We start from the raw sequence: 17,361 nt of genomic DNA on the forward strand, positions 1-17,361 counted from the left end.
TGGGTTGTTAGGGTAGTATGGTTAGGTTGCGGGTGGACTTGATGATCTTGAAGGTCTTTTCCAACCTAAGCAATTCTATGATTCTATGATTCCAATCTATCTGCCAATTCATAAAGAGAAACTGCTTTTTTTATTTTTATTTTTATTTTTATTTTTATTTTTATTTTTATTTTTATTTTTATTTTTATTTTTATTTTTATTTTTATTTTTATTTTTTTTTCTGATTTTTGGTTATTGGTATTCCACATCATAACATCATGTAATGTAATGTACCTGGTTCTCAGAAGAGAAGGACTGCTACATTCCCCAGGGGACTTTGCGACCCTGTTACCGTTTTCCGGCCAGAGGGAAAGATAAAAACTCGCAGATCACAAGACCTTGCTCTTTCTTTTCCGCCCGTCTCTCATCACGGCAGCATCTCGCTCCCCAGCCATTTCACCGTCGGTATTAGAGTAAGGCCTACTTTGATTTTTGGACATTCTCTCTCATTTTCTTGGATTTATTAGCTTAAATAGTAATTATATTGTATTATAGTGTGTTGTTTTGCATTCCGATATCTTATTTAGTAAATTTGTTTGTTTCTCCTCAGATTGTTGCCGCTGTTTTTGCTCTCAGGCCCATCTCCTTACCCTTTTTTTCCCTTTTCCCTTTCCCGGGATGTGGGTCCACGGGTCCCCCATCCCATTCGTCACGGAACCGGGCTGAATGCCCGTAAACCATTGACATCTCAGAAGGAACTAGATGCCCATGTGTAGGCACCTGAATTGAGTTTCAAATTAGTACTGTCTTTACGGTTTACACACTTATTCAGTTGATAAAATGTTTACCAAATGGTGAGCTAAAAAGCATCCATAACTCAATACCTGAGTTCTATTGAACATGTGATGCCTAATGTACATTTACCAAACACCCTAATGTGAAGGTTCAGGGATGAATTTCTGCTGGCTGGGTGGCTGAAATAAAGCACACCTGTCACCTGTACCTCCTGCTGCAAATGTATTTAAATTTCTTCTCAGCTCTGTAACCATATTCTCCACTTATACTCTTGGTGAAGGGCAGAAGACTATTACATTCCCCCACCAGTATTCTGTACATCCCACTTAGCTTAGCCCCACCCTGCCATACTTATGAGCAATAACAGTTTTCTGCAGGATCCCAGATCCTGTTACTTGCCCTTGCTCCCTCCCACAGCTGGGAAGGAGTACCTCACCTTGGGTTTCTTGGTCCCTTCTCCTCTCACTCACCCTCAGGAATCTTTGCAACTGGTGCCATTTTATGCACCATAGCATTTGTGTTTTATAGCTCTTCACTGTACGTACCAAATTCAGACAGTTGTTGGTTTTCATTAACAATAGTGAGCAGAAATATGACCACTATCTTTTTCACCACTTTTTTCTTCTCTGGAAGGGACTATATTTGATACTATTATACTCATATGTAAGAGGATTATTTTTGCATTTGTTATATTTGACTACTGAATTAAAAATGAGCTATGAAAACATTAGTACTGTATTCTCATTTGGTAGTTATTTTGTTACATTATTTACATTGATACTCCTTGGCTTTCTGTTGGATGGGATTTTTTAGGGGTTCCGTTTTTGGATTATCAAATACGAAATTCAGTTAGCACTGAAAGGTGAGCAGGGAGTGATGCCACATTTGAGGAGCTCACGAAATGCTTCAATGAGGAAAAAGGAAAGCTTCATTTCAAAAGGAAAATGAGTGTGGTTTTCCAGTGGGACATGTTTAGAAAAAATATTTGTAGTGTGACTTAGGATAAATTGATATGTGTTGAAATTAGCAAGCAACGACCAAGGGCTTGCTTACAATATTGTTTTTGCACTGGCAGAGGTACTCAATGACAAATCTCAGTGTAGTTTGGCATGGATGGTATGAAATCAGCATGCTTAAGTACTCACAGGGACCTGGATTTCTCTCCAGTGTATGGGAGCTCAGTATTTACAAATATGTCTCATGTACGGAGCCTTCTTTGCTTTGAAAAATTTACCTAGTGAGAAATCAGAGGGATTTCAGATACCATAAAAGTCAAAGCCTATGAAGGGTTAAGCATTTTTTTTTTCTCATCAAGAGGGTATGGCAATGGGGAAAGCTATAAATATGTAAGATTTGGAATGTAGCACTGTAGCCTAACAAGACCTCCATCTTTGACATTAATTTCAGACTTTTTCGGGGCTGGCAGGCAAAGCAAGTTCTATTGCTCTTTTAAAAGCTGGGTAAGAGGTCATGTGACTGTTTTGCTTTCATAAAAATAGCTTTTATTGCAAAATCCAGTTTCCTTTGTCTACTGTTTATACTGTTTAAACAAAGTTTAGAAAGTGTTAGAAAATAAGGTACCCAAATGTCATCTTCCACTCAGACAAGCATCCTTCATTACAGAATCATGAATCTTAACCTAGGCCATCTGAGAAGCTGGCACTCTAAACCCTCAAACAGACTGGGAGGGTGGAAAAACAGCTCTGTTTTCAGTTCTGTTTACTAAAATGGTTAGATCTTCGCTGAACTGCAGTACTTGTTCTTTGACCTTTATAAAATGCCTTATGCTTGGGGTTTTATTTTAAGTTATTTAGTCTAAATTCCTATGCAGATTTTTTTTTTCTTGCTATTGTTTCTGATGGTGTGAGGAAATCTATTCTATTCTTTTCTTCATAGGAAGGAGAGGGAACGACAGGCTTCACTATGAATTGCATCTTCTGGGCTTTGAAGAACTGGAGTCAGTTGCCAGTGTGACCACTTAGCACTAGATCCACAAAGGACACAGAAGGTAGCGTTGTTGGGCTGAGATGCCTATCAAGGTCCAGATTCTTGGTTACATGTTTGGTCTACTGCTGCAAAATAAAAACAGTTACAGAGAAACTCCCCCCAGAAAAGCCATCTAAACTAGCTAAAACAGCACTTGACAAAAGGAGAAATTTCATATGAGTTATGAGAACAGATGTGCCTTTGAATTGAAGTCTCCCTGATTTCAGTAGAACATCCTGGCCACTAATTTTAGATTAATTCCTATGATCTTTAACCCAACAAGTATTACACTTTTATTCAAAGAGAGATGATTTTAACAGCAACACTAATGGAGATTAGTGCTTTACTGCTCTCTGATCTGGAATTTATAAAAGGGATGGAATGATACATATTTCAGCTATGGGTAAAGTCCAGCTTTACCTGCACAGATGAAAGGGTAAAGGCAATGCAGACACTGGCTGTCTTGGTTTGTTCAGGATTCTGTCTGCAAGGAGTACTTACTGAATCACACTCAGAAGACAAATAAAGGAGAAAAGTCAGTGCAGTGGATTTTGACCATATTTAGGTGTAGAACAGGTATTTAACTATTCCACAAAGTCAAGATTAAGGTTGTTGTAGGCTTGTACATAAAAATAAAGAAAATACAACCCTCCCACCTTTGGGGGGAGGACAAATCTTTATTTTCTTGTGAAATTTTCCAAATATTTTGCTGTTTTCCTCCACAATTATGACTTCCACAGCAGCCAATAGAATTTCAGCTAAGACTTTTTTTTCAAAGGTAATGCCAGTGCCTTATGTCATGAAAAAGTGGGAGGACGAGAGGTATTGCATGGAAATTAATCTGCACAAAGTGAAATTAAGATTCTGCCAGAGTTGGCAATATTGAGTTTCATCAGGCACTGTGACTGTCCTTGTTCACCTCTGCAAATTCAACCCTAGGACAGACAAGTAAGTCTAGAGATCTAGGGTTAATAAACACTTGGGAACAGACAGGCACCCATGTAAATGTCTGAAGCAAAAGCTTCTTGTTATTCTACACAACTTAGGAGACAGGCTGTAGCAATCAGGACTAATTGAAGAGTGAGATATCTGTTTTGGATGCATTAGGGCAGCACAGCCTGAAGTCAACAAGTATAGGGTCAATTTAGGAAACACTGCTGCTGTCAAAACAGAACCATCACCTAGTTTGAACAAAATCTTGACATTTCTACATTTCCCACAGAAGAAACTTTCTACAGACTGTGCATTTTGCAGAAAAAATGGCCATTTGGGGGGCAGGCTTTTTTCAGTGGTGTACAGCGACAGGGCAAGGGGCAACGGGCACAAACTGGAACACGGGAAGTTCCATTTGAACATGAGGAAAAACTTATTTATTTTGAGGGTGGAACAAGCTGCCCAGAGAGGTTGTGGTGTCTCCCATTCAAAACTCACCTGGATGCTTTCCTGTGTAACCCACTGTAGGGAGCCTGCTTTAGCAGTGGGTTGGACTAGGTGATCTCCAGAGGTCCCTTCCAATCCCTACAATTCTGTGATTCTAGTTGGACTTCTGGGAATTATGTGGTTACGTCTCCCCTGTTGCATGAATTTGGGTCTTTGTTACCAGGGTTGGAGATATCCGCAAAGTTTCTAGTAATCAGGAAAACTCCATGTCATGACATTCCATGGAGTCTCCCACTGAAGAGCTGAAAGTCTAAAACCTGGGTTCCACAGATTATGTTGGGGATCCCCAGGTGTCCAGATTTGATCCTCAGTGTCAGGGTGAAGCCCTCATTAGAGTTAGAAAGTTTAGGCTCTGGGAACCACAATATAGAGTCTAGAAATCCATATATATCTTCACAGTAGATCTATTTTGAATTCACAGGCCAGGGAAGCTCAAGCTCCTGATTGTCCTGCCAAGCAGTGTTTTCTTGGTTGCAGGAAACTAAGAGGGTTTTTATTCAGAGCTCTGCATGAGTTTTGTTGAAGTTGATCTTGGTTTGTACAAATTGGAATTATCTAATAAAAGCCGGCTTACCGAAAACCTCTAGTTATACAACAGAATAAAAGAACATATCAGAGAATGTGATTGCTACATTACCTTTACGGACTCCTCCTCCTGGAACAGTTGTTGTTTGTTTTCTCCATTTGCTATTCTAAGCTGCAGTTTGATTTGCTATGCAGTATTAAATAGTGGTCTCATGGTAGTAGCACGCCTCAGAAACCATGCTGAATGAAACTATTCCTCTGCCCAGAGGCAGGTCCAAGTCTGCAAGGTGTGCGGATCTCTGACTTACAGATGTGAAATGCCTGGCCTAAATCTTGTGCATGTCCTGTGGAAAGAAAACAAATGAGAGAGCTAACAACTTTGTCTACAGGTGCCAATTAGATACGAGGATATGTACACTGGTTTGCTTCGTTAATTTATCTGGTGAGAATAAATTTATACCTGCAAAACAAATTAACAAAAGGGCTGCAGATCCACAGTGATTATAGCAGGATAGTATATTAGGCAGATGCATACATTTCTTCTGAAATCTGTCCTTACATTGTCTTCCCCACCTGGTGCTTCCCTCTCCTTTCATTCCTTGGATCTTTCAAATCATACTATGCAGTTTGTACGTGAGCATGAATCCCATCTTTACTTTGACTCCATTCTGAAAGAATCAGTATAAAAGAAATGAGCTTCCTCATAGCCTTTCAAATAAGTACCTGCGGCTCAGTTACTAAGGCACTACTGTCTTGATAAGGAAATTACAAACTCATTCTAAGATGCAGGCTAGGTAAGTCTCCCTTGTTTGGTATTCTGCACAGTATCATTTGAATAAAATGATATGCAAATGCTTTCCTAAAGTGTTTCCAGTGATGTATGACAATTACGTGGAATAATAACTAGTACAATTGAGCCAGATGCTATGAAAATTGGTGAAAATCAATCAGTTCCTTCCCCTGCAAAAAAGACAAGATTGTCCTTCCTGTTCAGCTGACATGGTGAAGAATGGATAATCAGTTTTTCTTAATGCATTCTGTATTTCAGTTTCTGAATTGAAATTCTCATTGCTAAAGCTTAATCTATGAAGTGACTAATAAAGGTTTCAACCTACAAACTTATCAAAACCAGAAGTAATGACAGAAGGATGGCAGCTCTCTTCCTTTGGTAGGGTGCACGATTTACAGTGCCCAGTCTGGCTCCCAGAGAGGGCAATGGGACCATTGCCATTTTCTCTAAAGCTGCAGTTGTCCTCCTAATCATGTTGTAGTTCAGTTGAAGAATATTTAGACTAGAGTGCTAAATGTTTGGGTATTAAGAACATTTTGGAAAAAAGAAAACAAGGAAATAACATTTGGAGAAATTATTTATACAATAGACCAAGAGACCCTTGCCAAAAAATAGATTAGTGCCAGACATGTGCATACAATAAAAGCATTGGTAATCTGAAGGAGTTGTGTTAAGGGTTTTCAAGCCTGTAGCCAGGACACAGCAAGCGGGGAAAGAATAAGGTGCTCCTAATAAACCCTTACCCTCCAGAGTTTACAAAATCATCTTTTAAATGTGTTCACAATGGTACACAATCTGATGCTTCATAATTCTATCAGGAGATCTCCATACATTTTAGAAAACATTATTTAATTTTCTAGAAAGCTTATAAGGCAAACATGCATTCTTCTATTCCATGAGTGCGAAGAGTTATAAAGATTTTTCCAAAAGATTTTTTCTAACATAACTTATTATGCCTGACAAGTCAGGCATTTAATGCAAGGTGATTTTTTTTTTCTTGAAAGGTAAATTTAAGTTAATTCATGAACAAGCTCTGTTCACGTTTTTTGTTTGCTTGTTTACTTGTTTCTTTTGGAGTAGTCTTTTTTTCTTCTTTCTTTTTTCTTTCTCCTTTTTTTTTTCTCTTTTCTTTCCCTGTTAACCATTTATTTTCTTCATTTGTGGTCCCTGAAAATGTTTCAGATGTTATTGCCACTACAGTTATTGGAGTTCTGCCTTTCATTCATTCAGATGTGAATATCTTCTTATGCAGATACATCTTATTGGTGCATAATTAAATTTTCGATCTCAATATATAATTTTTAAGAACATACTTTTAAAAGTTAGATTTAGAACATCCATTCAGTTTTAATAAATGAATAGCAAAGCGTTCAAGGAATAAACAATGAATCTCAGCAAGCAATTTTTATACCTATATTTTATATCCTCATATTTGTCATATATATGTTCAAATACCCTGTGATCTGCAATGCTGGCATATCATCTGGCTCTAAGGTAAGTTTCATTACGTTGGAAGTACTGAAGATCATGTTAGGTTTGTAGGATGGCCCTCTTATAGAAGTGCTAAAAAAGAATCTTCAAATGCATTGACATCTAGTCCCTGCATGAAACTACAGACATAGTCAAAGTTAACTTATTTCCATTTGTTATGCAGTTAGCATGCAACTTAACAGGTTGGCAAGCTCTACCTCTTTCCCCCTGGTCAAAAATAAATATAAAATTAAAGTGAATGCTCTTTCTGAGGTGCTGTTTATTTTGAATGTCTTTCTCATTCCTGACTTTTATTTTGCCAATATTAACATGTTGAATACCTCCCAGGGAAGCACTGATTGTAAACCTGAACTATCCTTGGAACATTATCAGGACAAACAGTGTTCTCAGGCTCTTGTCCTATCTTTGGACAAAAGCCCTTAGCTAGACAATACAACAGAGTCATTTGTGGGGAAGGCAGTGTTGGGAGCCCTAAACTGGTGTTAAATGGAATTAGAATTGTTTGCTCCTTTTCATCTCACTGAACACACAGACCGTTTGGCTGTGTTTATACTGCTGAGTTGATTCAAGCCTTGGGGCTGAATAGCACTGACTGGCTTGCGGCCATACTCTGCAGGGTCAACTCCCTCTGGAACTGACATCTCTTAATGAAAACTGGAGTGACCCAAAACAGAGTGAAGGAGAGCACTAACTATTAAGTAGTATGACAATAAGTGCGGATGCCTGAGTTCATTACTTGGTCCTCATTCATTTAGTAGTATAGATATGTACTAAAGAAAAAAACATCCAGTTGCTGTGAATACTTGTATGCAACAAGCAGACCGCTTGTGACGATGAACCCTTCAGATGTGTGATTCTATAGGAGTAAGTGTAGAAAGAGTGTTCCTCGCTGGTATTTGCAGTAATATTCATGTCTATGAAGCAAATCAGAGAACTGCTTCTCCAGATCATGGTCACAGCAATCATGGATTGTGATGAACTCTACTGCAGCACTTCTTCCCAGGATCACAGTGTACCTTGGTACAACTGTTCCTGGCTGCACCCAAGGGCCGGTTACCCCTTCTGCATGTATGCATGCACACAGACGTACCCACCTCCCATCTCTACGTAGCCAAATCGGACATGAGTCACGCTCAGCCTCTACCTTCATGCCATGTGGGATGGGACACTGGCACACAGCATCTTATAGCTGCTGCTTCCCAGCCCAAAATAACTGAGCTTGCTCCAGAGTGGAGCTTGAGGGTGAACTAACACTTCAGCAGTGTGGGCATTCCGGAGAGAAGACTTGGGCACAACTAGCACTCACCAACATGATAGTACAGGTGTATCTTTTGTTCACTACATTTGAAATAGCTTTTTTCCTATTTTAAATCTTCCATCTAGAGTAACTCAGAACTTTATAGCAGAGTTGGTCCGACTGAATTGCGAAACTTACTTAGATAACACTGAACATTCTGCGTTGAAAGACTGAGCCTAGAAAATAAGAAGAGGTAATATTGAAATTCTACTCCAGTTTAATATTCAGCTTGCTACCGTAATATATTCTCTTCCCCAGCTATGTTCACAGTGTGAGACAATATTGAAAGTACAGCCAATTGTCCAATTCCACGGCCAGATTATCTTTGTTGCAGTTTAAACCATGTTCTAGGTACAGGGGCGTATCACCTGGCTGCCTGATGGAAGACAACTCGCATTCACATGGCACTATGCCTGAGCCAATGTGTTTTAACAGACTCTTAAACCAACTCTGCAGCTACACTGGGGGTGAGTTTAGGCACCAAGCTGTGCATACAGTTTAAGTGACAGCACAGTCCCTGGCCCAGGCTAGATCTCCCATACGATGTGCAAGCCCAGCTAAGAGCCTGACACAGCCCTGGGACTTCTCCCAAAAGCAGTATGAACACAGCTCCCTGCTTGAGATGGGAAAGAGCTTTTGGCTGTGTTGCTGCAAGCAGTAGCATGCCACTCACTTTTGGAGCTGGAGAATTGGCTCTGGCCTATTTTATTTACTGACAGAGCTATAAATAAACTCCTGTCAGAGTTAGCTCAGCATCTGTACACCAAGAGTACCAGTGGCACCAAACATTTTAGGAATTAGGATGCAGAGATTTCAGCCTCAGTTTAGGTTTGGAAGCACACTTTTTTATATACTTGTGGAAATGCTAATTTTCAGTTACTTGAATAAAGGAGCATTCATTGCGTTCATTGCAAGTGAAGAAAGTCGTACCTGTAGGGACATGAGCAGTTTGGCCAGGATATGCTGCAGGAGACACTGGTGATAATCAAATTCTCATGTTATACATCTCCTTGGAGCTAACTTCAGCCATCTAGGCTTGAAATCTAGTGGGAAAAAAACAACAGTATGCCAAATGAAAAAGAGGTCAGTAGACCTCTTCTGGGTCTGCCTGCAATGGTGTTCATGCTATCTACCTTCAAATGTCTACACAGTGCTTATACCTGAGCCGGTCTCTTTCAAGCAATTAGAAATGAACAGTTCTAATGAAATGAAAGTTTTAGGTACCGATTCCTTGGACCTGTTTTAGATAGAGACCTTGGGGGCAGATGAACTGTGCCTTAAAAGTGCCCATTTCTCTCCAGCAGCTACAAAGGAAGAGGGGCAATCCTCACCCCCACCATTTCTACACATCTAGAAGAGACATATGAAACTTCTAATTCCTCATTCTATTTTTTAACATTTTCTTCCAACTTTCTAAATAAATCCGTACCTAGGACACCACGGGGTAGCTCTCAGCTTGCGTTCAGCCCCACCATGGTGGCCAGGCAGCGGGTGCAGATCTCACAGGGATGAAGGTGACACATGGTGGCTTGGGGGGCAGCGTGGGGTCTCCGTGCTCAGCACATGGCAAACAAGTGGCCACGGGCCTGGTGGGACTGTGCCTCTGCCACGGCTGCAGATTTACTGCATGCTAAACCTCCAGCTACTCAGCTGCCAAAGGAAACATGAGCGACTGCAGGACTTACATTCCTTATAGGAAATGAATAAGCACAGAAGGGCCATCTGATACCCCGCTTGCTAATGTGCAAGTGCTGTCTGATTAATGACAAAAGAGATCTGAGGAACAGCAAGAGATGTGAAATACAGTGCTCCTGCTTTTTAAAGTACGTGAATAACTCCAACATCTTTAACTCTTCAGTTTTTCTCTTCCACAGAAAAAAAAGTAACTTTTTCACTCATTAAGTTTAATATACCTTGCGTTTAATGTGTTTAATAGTTCCTGAAGGATTTTAAAATGCTGTATTAATTATGGGCCAGATGTTACATGCCGCGCCAAGCTAAATTGATAGGACTGGTCAGGTCTTTAAGTGCGAAGGCTGGCAGCCACAAACCTTGGAAGGAGAATTTTGACCCGTGGAGGCAGGGAAAATCTTCAGAGATTTAAGAATTATTTTGTTTTTAAAGTCCCTTCTATATGATTTCTGCAAAGGATTTTCACTTCAGTATTGAGGAACTGAACCGTGCGTATTTCCTTTGGATTCACCTTGATCTGCTGCCGCCTGCTCTGTGTGTTCATTGCTCCTTTTAAGGAAAGGCTCTGTTCAAATGCTGTGTTTGTACTTGGTTTATAATCATACCTGAGATTTCACATCTTTCAGAAAAATGTGGACACCCAATTTCCATTAAAATAAATGGGAACTTTTTTACCCTGTCGCTTCAGATGTCACTAAATACTTCTGAAAGTACCTTTTAAAGCCTTCAAATATTGTAATACTGACAAAAAATTATTCCTTTCAGTATGTTGAATACTTTATTCCACCGTCTCTACTTCCAAAAGGAAAAACAAACAGCAAACACTTAATTTAATGATTTCTTGGCAATGTATTTGTCTTGAATTTGGATTTCTATTGATATCACAAAAGCCAAATGAAATTGCTCTGCAGCATCTTCTGGCTTTTGCATTCCAAAGAAAAGTAATTTCACCACAAAACTCAAAGGTGCTTTTTTCTGCTCCTCGTTTTGTAGAGAACATCAATATAAAAATGTCTTTAACTTATTTTTTATTAGTATAAATTAGTATAATATTAGTATTATTAGCTACATATTATCATAGAATTGTTGGAATTGGAAGGGACCATTAAAGGTCATCTGGCCAAACACCCAATAATACAATTGTATGCAAACAATATAGTATATACATGACAATACATATTACGTATCATAAAATCATAGAATACCTGAGCTGGAAGGGACCCACAAGGAACATCAAGTCCAACTCCTGGCTCCACAAAAGACTGCCTAAAAATTAAACCATATCAAAGCAGAAACTTTCTATGTGTATGTGACAGGGACCAGAGTCAAGGCCAGATTCCTGACACGCGTGAGGGAGTGATTTGGGATTGTGCCGGTTAGAGATATATATTTATAAAATAAGAAAGTAGCAAAATGGCTTCTATAATGCTCTCCCTGTCTGTGGAGTCTTAGATTCTCAGCATTTTGGGAGTCCGTGATGAGCGCATTCTGAGTTATCAGCATTCTGAGTTGCCAGTGACATCTGATTCCCCAAATGGCATCTGATCTATTACACTTGATTTGTTCTAGAATATAATCATACTTAACAAATGTCTGCTTGGATTTAGCGTCTCCCAGTAATCTCCTTCCTCCCTTCCAAAGTGACAGACTTTATCCTGTGTATAGTTTCTTTTTAAAATCTTTGATATGAAGAATAGAGACCGGGCAAAGCCCTTTGCTGGAGCAGCCTGTTTGTGCAAATGCCACGATCAGAAAAGGCCACTTGCAAACAGAGGCAAAAGCATCTTACCATTTTCTGTTCTTGTTGGAATAACCGAGCGCAGATGGAAACTCAGAAAATATACCTTGATGCCTTCTGCAGAGAGGTGGTACGGGTGTTCCTTCCCACTGTTCTGCTCTTGGGTTTTCACTGACGTGTGGGGGCTTTCTTCTGTACGGGATCTCTGTTGCTTTGCGACTGGCAGAAGCAGAACAACTTCAAACTGGTCTCAGTGTTTTTTTGTATTGAGTGAAGAATGGAAATGAGCTGCTCTCAAAATACTTTCAGCATAACTTTCCATGTGTTATCCAGGCAAACTTTGTCCCAGCGGTGTTCTCATCATTTGTGCTGCTATAATGCAAACCTGTGCGATTACATTTCTACCAAATATCTGAAGCAATATGTACCCTGTGGCCATTCTCAGGAATCGGGTGCGAGAAGACATGAGTCTGAGTCTGCTATAAATGACAACGAAAAGCAGCATAAAGCTAGGGACAACACAACCCCTCGAGCTAGTACGCGTGAAGGACAGTTGCATCAGACCCTACGCAGTGAATAAAGTAATACACTTAGCCCACAGCTGTTCTGGATGCAGTTCAGTAGATCTGGCTGTTGAAATTACAATGTGTGCCCGAAGTGCCAATTAAAAATGGCTTTCAGCAAACTCTGCACCTTGCTGCAGGGTCTCCCCGGAGTGATGCTGCCCATCCTGAGCTCAGTTTGCAACTCCTCCTCCTCCTCTTCCACCCCTCCCTGCCTGAGCTTACAGCCAGAACTCTCTGCCCTGTAGCCATTCTCCTTAGGCGCTGATGTGGCAATGGATTTAAAGACAATAACAGAGAAAGGGGAAAAAAACCAACAACAAAAGGTATAGGCCTAAAGTAAAAACAAAAGCTTATTTTAACTGCAATCAGAAATCCTCAAGGTATTAATCTGTGTAGCCACAGTCTTGACGTACAGTGCCGGGTGTGGGTTCATGGTTGGAAGGGGTCTGTGTGCACTGCTCATTGCACTGCCAAGTTTCTCCTTTCCTGTTGCTGGAGGCCAGAAGGATGAAACAGCCACTGGGTCCCCGTGAAGAGGGGAAGGTGAGTGGGTATTGTGAACATGCAGGGGCATTCCCTTTTGCAAATGTGCATTTTTTTATGCACCTCTTTTCTGAATATCCCATCTGATATCACTTGGGGATAGCTAGGCAGACAGCACTGCTAAAATATGTTTTATTTCCAGTATTACCCATGGCAAGGCTACTGATTCAGAGCTCCAAGGCACCTCCATTCCCAGCCCCAAGCACTGAGTTAGGTGTCCTGGGCTGCCACGTGGGGCTGAGCGTGGGCAGGCTGTGCATCCTGCCATGGGGACACAGATCTCCAGAGATGGGGAGGATGAGCAGATGAGGGCTGTACCTGAGGTACCTTTAAAGCACATCTAAGAGATGCAGGTAACATGGAGCATGAGTCAGAGCAAGGCCAGGGCTGGGGAGGGGGTGCCTTTGGTGTCAGGGCTCAGTGGTTGGAGCTACTTCTCAGGCAGTGAGTTTGTCACGAAGCTCTCTGATTGTGATCTGCTGTTATCAACAGGATTCTTTCTGTTGTGTTTAAGTTTTTCAAAATCAAAATGCATGGATTCAATCACACAGCTCTTTTCTCATTTTGATGGAGAGCGTGAATACAAAATAAGATTTAAGGATCTCCCATGTGGAGTTCAATTTCAAATTGGAGGGACTCCACTCCGGGTCTGGGTCCTCAGGAACAGAAGTGTGGTTTTTGGAGGCAGGGCTGGGTGATGCTGCTGGAGGTACTGCAGTGGGAAGGTGTGAAAGGCACTGAGAAAGGTTTCCAAGAAGGGAAACACAGAGGGCAGCTGAAAATGGCTTTGCTCGCAAAGGCTTAACAAAGGATTCGTTGCTTCAAGCATTGTCTTGTTGGATTGTGGTGCTGTGACAGAGCTTTCGTAGCTGGAGTAGAACAAACTCCCTGGGTTGTCTCTTCCAGCTTCTTGTACTAACAGAGGCATAAAATGCTGGAAAAAAAACTGCACTTGGATAGGAAAGTTGTAAAACAGAACTTCTTTGATGGGAAATAAGATTTATGAGAAGCGTGGCTGCTGTGGGAGATAAAGAAAGGGAGGAAAAGAGAAAGAACACTGCACATTTTTCTGTCACTTAACACCAAAGGAAAAAAGGCAGGGATTAAGCTGAAGACTGCCAAAGTTAGTTAAAGCTTATCATTCACATATTGCCTAGAAAATGTCATCCATTGCTGTCCTGATTATTCCATATTTGGGCTGTCTGGCATTCAGTGACAAGTCATTAGCAAGATAGAAATGCAGCTATTGCAGTACAGTCTGAACCCTTTTGGAAAAAGCTTGCAAAACAATGAATAGCACAGAAGAAGTGAGCAGGACGTTCCTATTTCCCTGGGCTCAGCAGAGAGCAAAGGGAAACGGTCTGAAGCTGAGATAACCTGAACCCACTTCAAAACCTATTTACAAAATAAAATCACAAATACTGCGCAACTCTTCTGTACAAGACTTAGGCCAGGATTTTATTGTGAGGGTGCTGCGCTATTTCTTCTGATCTGTAGCTGGAGGTCAAGCAGAGGGGACGGACCAGAAGGGAGATCCAGCCACAGTTCTTGCAGCGGGACATGAGGGTGTTCTCTGTTGTTGATTCAGCATGTGCAGACTCAGCTGTCGAACCTTTGCTGGCAGGAAATGTGCCCTGTTTTTACAGTACGAATTGCCCATAGCACAGATGTAGCTGTCGGCATTCCCAACATCAGCTCCCCCGCCCAGCACGGCACAGTGCTCCTCTGCACACGGCGGGGCTGGCCCTGCTCTTTGTGCAGTAGGTGCCAGTGAGCAGCACTTTGCCATGACGTGGAGCTGGCTGCCATCTGAAGGTTTGCCCGCTGTTTTTTGTGCACTCGTCGGCTCTCAGCTGTTCAACGTGTGTAAACCAGCCACAGAATCTGGCTTTGGGAGGCTGCATGTCCAACACGGCTGTCAGCTGTCGGGGAGGACGTGGCTCACAGAAGCACTCTTCAGCTCTCAGTGTGCGTCAGGACTGTGAAGGACAGGCCGACGGCAGCGCCCGCTTATTTATATCTGTGGCAGCATGGCAAGCTGTGCAGGTGGAGCTGCAAAGCTGTGTGCCTTGCTAATGATGCACTGTGGCCCATGTTTCACAGCGGGATGAAAGAGCCGTGCTGTCGGCTGGGTGGCACCTACTTACTGTGACCGCTCCTGAGCTCCAGCCAGGCCATGCTTTCATCCCCAGGAGCCGTGCGGGCCCTCACTGTGCTGTACAGCCCTGCTAAGGAGCTGAGCAGCCGCAGGCCCTGCACTGCAGCCTGCCCCATGGCCGGGCCGGGCTGAGCACGACAGGGAGTAGGCTCTCAGCTTTCTTCCCACTGATGCTTGGGCCAAATTGCCTGGCAGCAATATTGGTGCATTAATTAACGTGCTGGGCGTCTTCTTCTGCGTGCAGAATGTTGGCTCAGAGCGGTCCCGGGCCTGTGTCGTTTAGCACAGGGGCTCTGGGAACTGTGGGCAGGGTGTTACTGTTATTTTACCCGTATTGCGTCTTCTGCACGGGGGGAAAATTCTTTCAGTGGTTACGTATAGTTTGCAAATAATAAGCCATCTTAGAGTGACTCAACCATGGAGCAATATAAATATGTGAAAAGGTATTTTAAGCTGTGTCTCCGCAAATCTTTAAATCAAATGAGCTTGAGCGTGACATTTGATCCAGTAATCATGCTGAGTCTTATTAAGGCCAGAACTAAGCCATAGTAAGTGCAGGTTGGGACCACTTTATATTTGACTAGATATTTTCCTGAGAACTGTCTGACCCAACTGTGTGACAGAAGCTTTCTTTTTTTTTTTTAAATAACTTTATGAACGCTTGCTGGCATGGCAAACCACAAGAACAAGATACAATAGCCTCTTGGTATAAATCTCTGTTAATGAGATCAGGACTAGAAACTTCATTGTTCAACTCACATTCTGTCTGAACGCAATCTGCTTCTCAAATTATAAATCAGGGGCAAGACACTGTACCATTGTGTAACCCTACACCCTGGCTCTGGAATGTTTCCTAGTCACAAGAGGATTGTCATCGTTTCATTTATGAGAGAGCTATCAAACAGGCTTGGGCCATATTTGGTCTACAAAATCCCCTCCAATGAAGACAGATCCCCTCCTCCCGTCCAGCGGGGTATTTGTGCAGCAACAGCACAGAAGCAAGCATTAATCACATGCCACATCCTGCAATCTAAAGAGAAGAGGGAAAAAAGTTATCATCTCTCTCACAAGCAGCGCTAGCTACTGAGGATTAAGAATTTATTTATGCATGTCATATACACATCCATCCCTCCAGGAAATAACCCCACATACATAAATAAGATCACTGAACTGGAAGGTTCAGTTGTGCCTGCAAAAGCATATTGTGAATGAAGATGGTGCCATCTCACAGGCCCTTACAGCACATTCTGCTTCAGAAAGGAGATCTCTTCTGGAGAGCTCCGTCCGCCAGAGAGGGACCGAACCACAGGCTCCAGATGGTGCAGCACTTCTGAGAGGTGTGAAGGACAGAACTGCGTGCATGTTTTCATCCAGCTTTCTAACAGCCCAAGGGAAAGAAGAAAGACTTAAGCTGCCTAGAACATCCCAGTGTCACTCTCCATCTCCACTGAATGCAGGCCGTTAAACACTTAACCCAAACATACAGTTTCTGGTCAGCCAAGCCACCTTTCATTTCTGATCGGACCAAAGCTACAAGAACACTCTCCAGGAAAGGTTCAGCCAGGGCAACCTGGGATCTGCCTCCTGGTTCTGCCTGCAATATGGTGAAAGCTCTGTGTGAGCACCCATCCTTCCCTCAGCAAATTACAGCCCTAGTCTCCAAAGGGGACTGTGGGCATGGGCTGGCCAGAAATACTGCGGTCAGTGGCACAACGTGAGTAACTATGGGAAAATAACTCCAGCAAACCGACCCTATGATCTCTGAAGGCCGTGTTCTCCAGCGCCCAACCTTCTGCCTACAGCTGAGAACAGAAACTCAGATCTCTTGAGTAGGCAGCACAAATAATTGTTGCTTTTAAACTGAGAAGTCAGAAGGGGAAATAATTCCCACTGGCAAGACGTGACCAAAATATTTAAATGGACCTGAAACTATACGTTTCCACACAGGCTCCAGCTGATCTGCTTAAGCTGAATTTAGTTTCAAAACCTTATCTTGAAGTGTAGAAATAGACTTTTACTTAAGGAGAGAGTTTTAAATTTTCTCATTTATTTTTTGACCAAAACTCTTTGCTGAATATGAAGTAAACATTTTCTTGTATTTCACTCTGCTTAATGGCACAGATCTTCAACGACCATCAAAAAACAGACAATAATCCATACTACTGGCATATTTATCTAAGGTTGCAAGCTGCAAGCTTAAAGAGATTCAGCATCTTTTAGTGCCTCATCCCAACACTGGTAGGAAAAACTAAATATGAACAGACACTGAAGAATGGAGGAAAGGCAATTTTGACCCCCTCTCCTCTCCTCTCCTCTCCTCTCCTCTCCTCTCCTCTCCTCTCCTCTCCTCTCCTCTCCTCT

At 42.0% G+C, this 17,361-nt stretch overlaps 1 protein-coding gene across 11 annotated transcripts in view; it reads right to left on the reverse strand.

Moving 5' to 3' along the window:
* The window catches only part of CEP126 (centrosomal protein 126), a 58,113-nt gene continuing 41,354 nt past the window's right edge, over positions 603-17,361 (reverse strand). For 5 of the 11 annotated variants that reach the window (XM_021381106.1, XM_021381112.1, XM_021381178.1 and 2 more), the window contains one exon: positions 14,275-16,030. The gene's annotated coding sequence lies outside the window, so the exon portion shown is untranslated. Of the gene's footprint in view, positions 2,847-4,837; positions 5,070-5,185; positions 5,394-8,441; positions 8,480-9,233; positions 12,106-14,274; positions 16,031-16,084; positions 16,379-17,361 lie in introns of those variants that run through there. The other 6 variants (XM_021381122.1, XM_021381133.1, XM_021381105.1 and 3 more) reach the window with 2 other exon arrangements.

This window comes from Numida meleagris, chromosome 1, assembly GCF_002078875.1.
Source record: "Numida meleagris isolate 19003 breed g44 Domestic line chromosome 1, NumMel1.0, whole genome shotgun sequence".
Lineage (NCBI taxonomy): Eukaryota > Metazoa > Chordata > Aves > Galliformes > Numididae > Numida > Numida meleagris.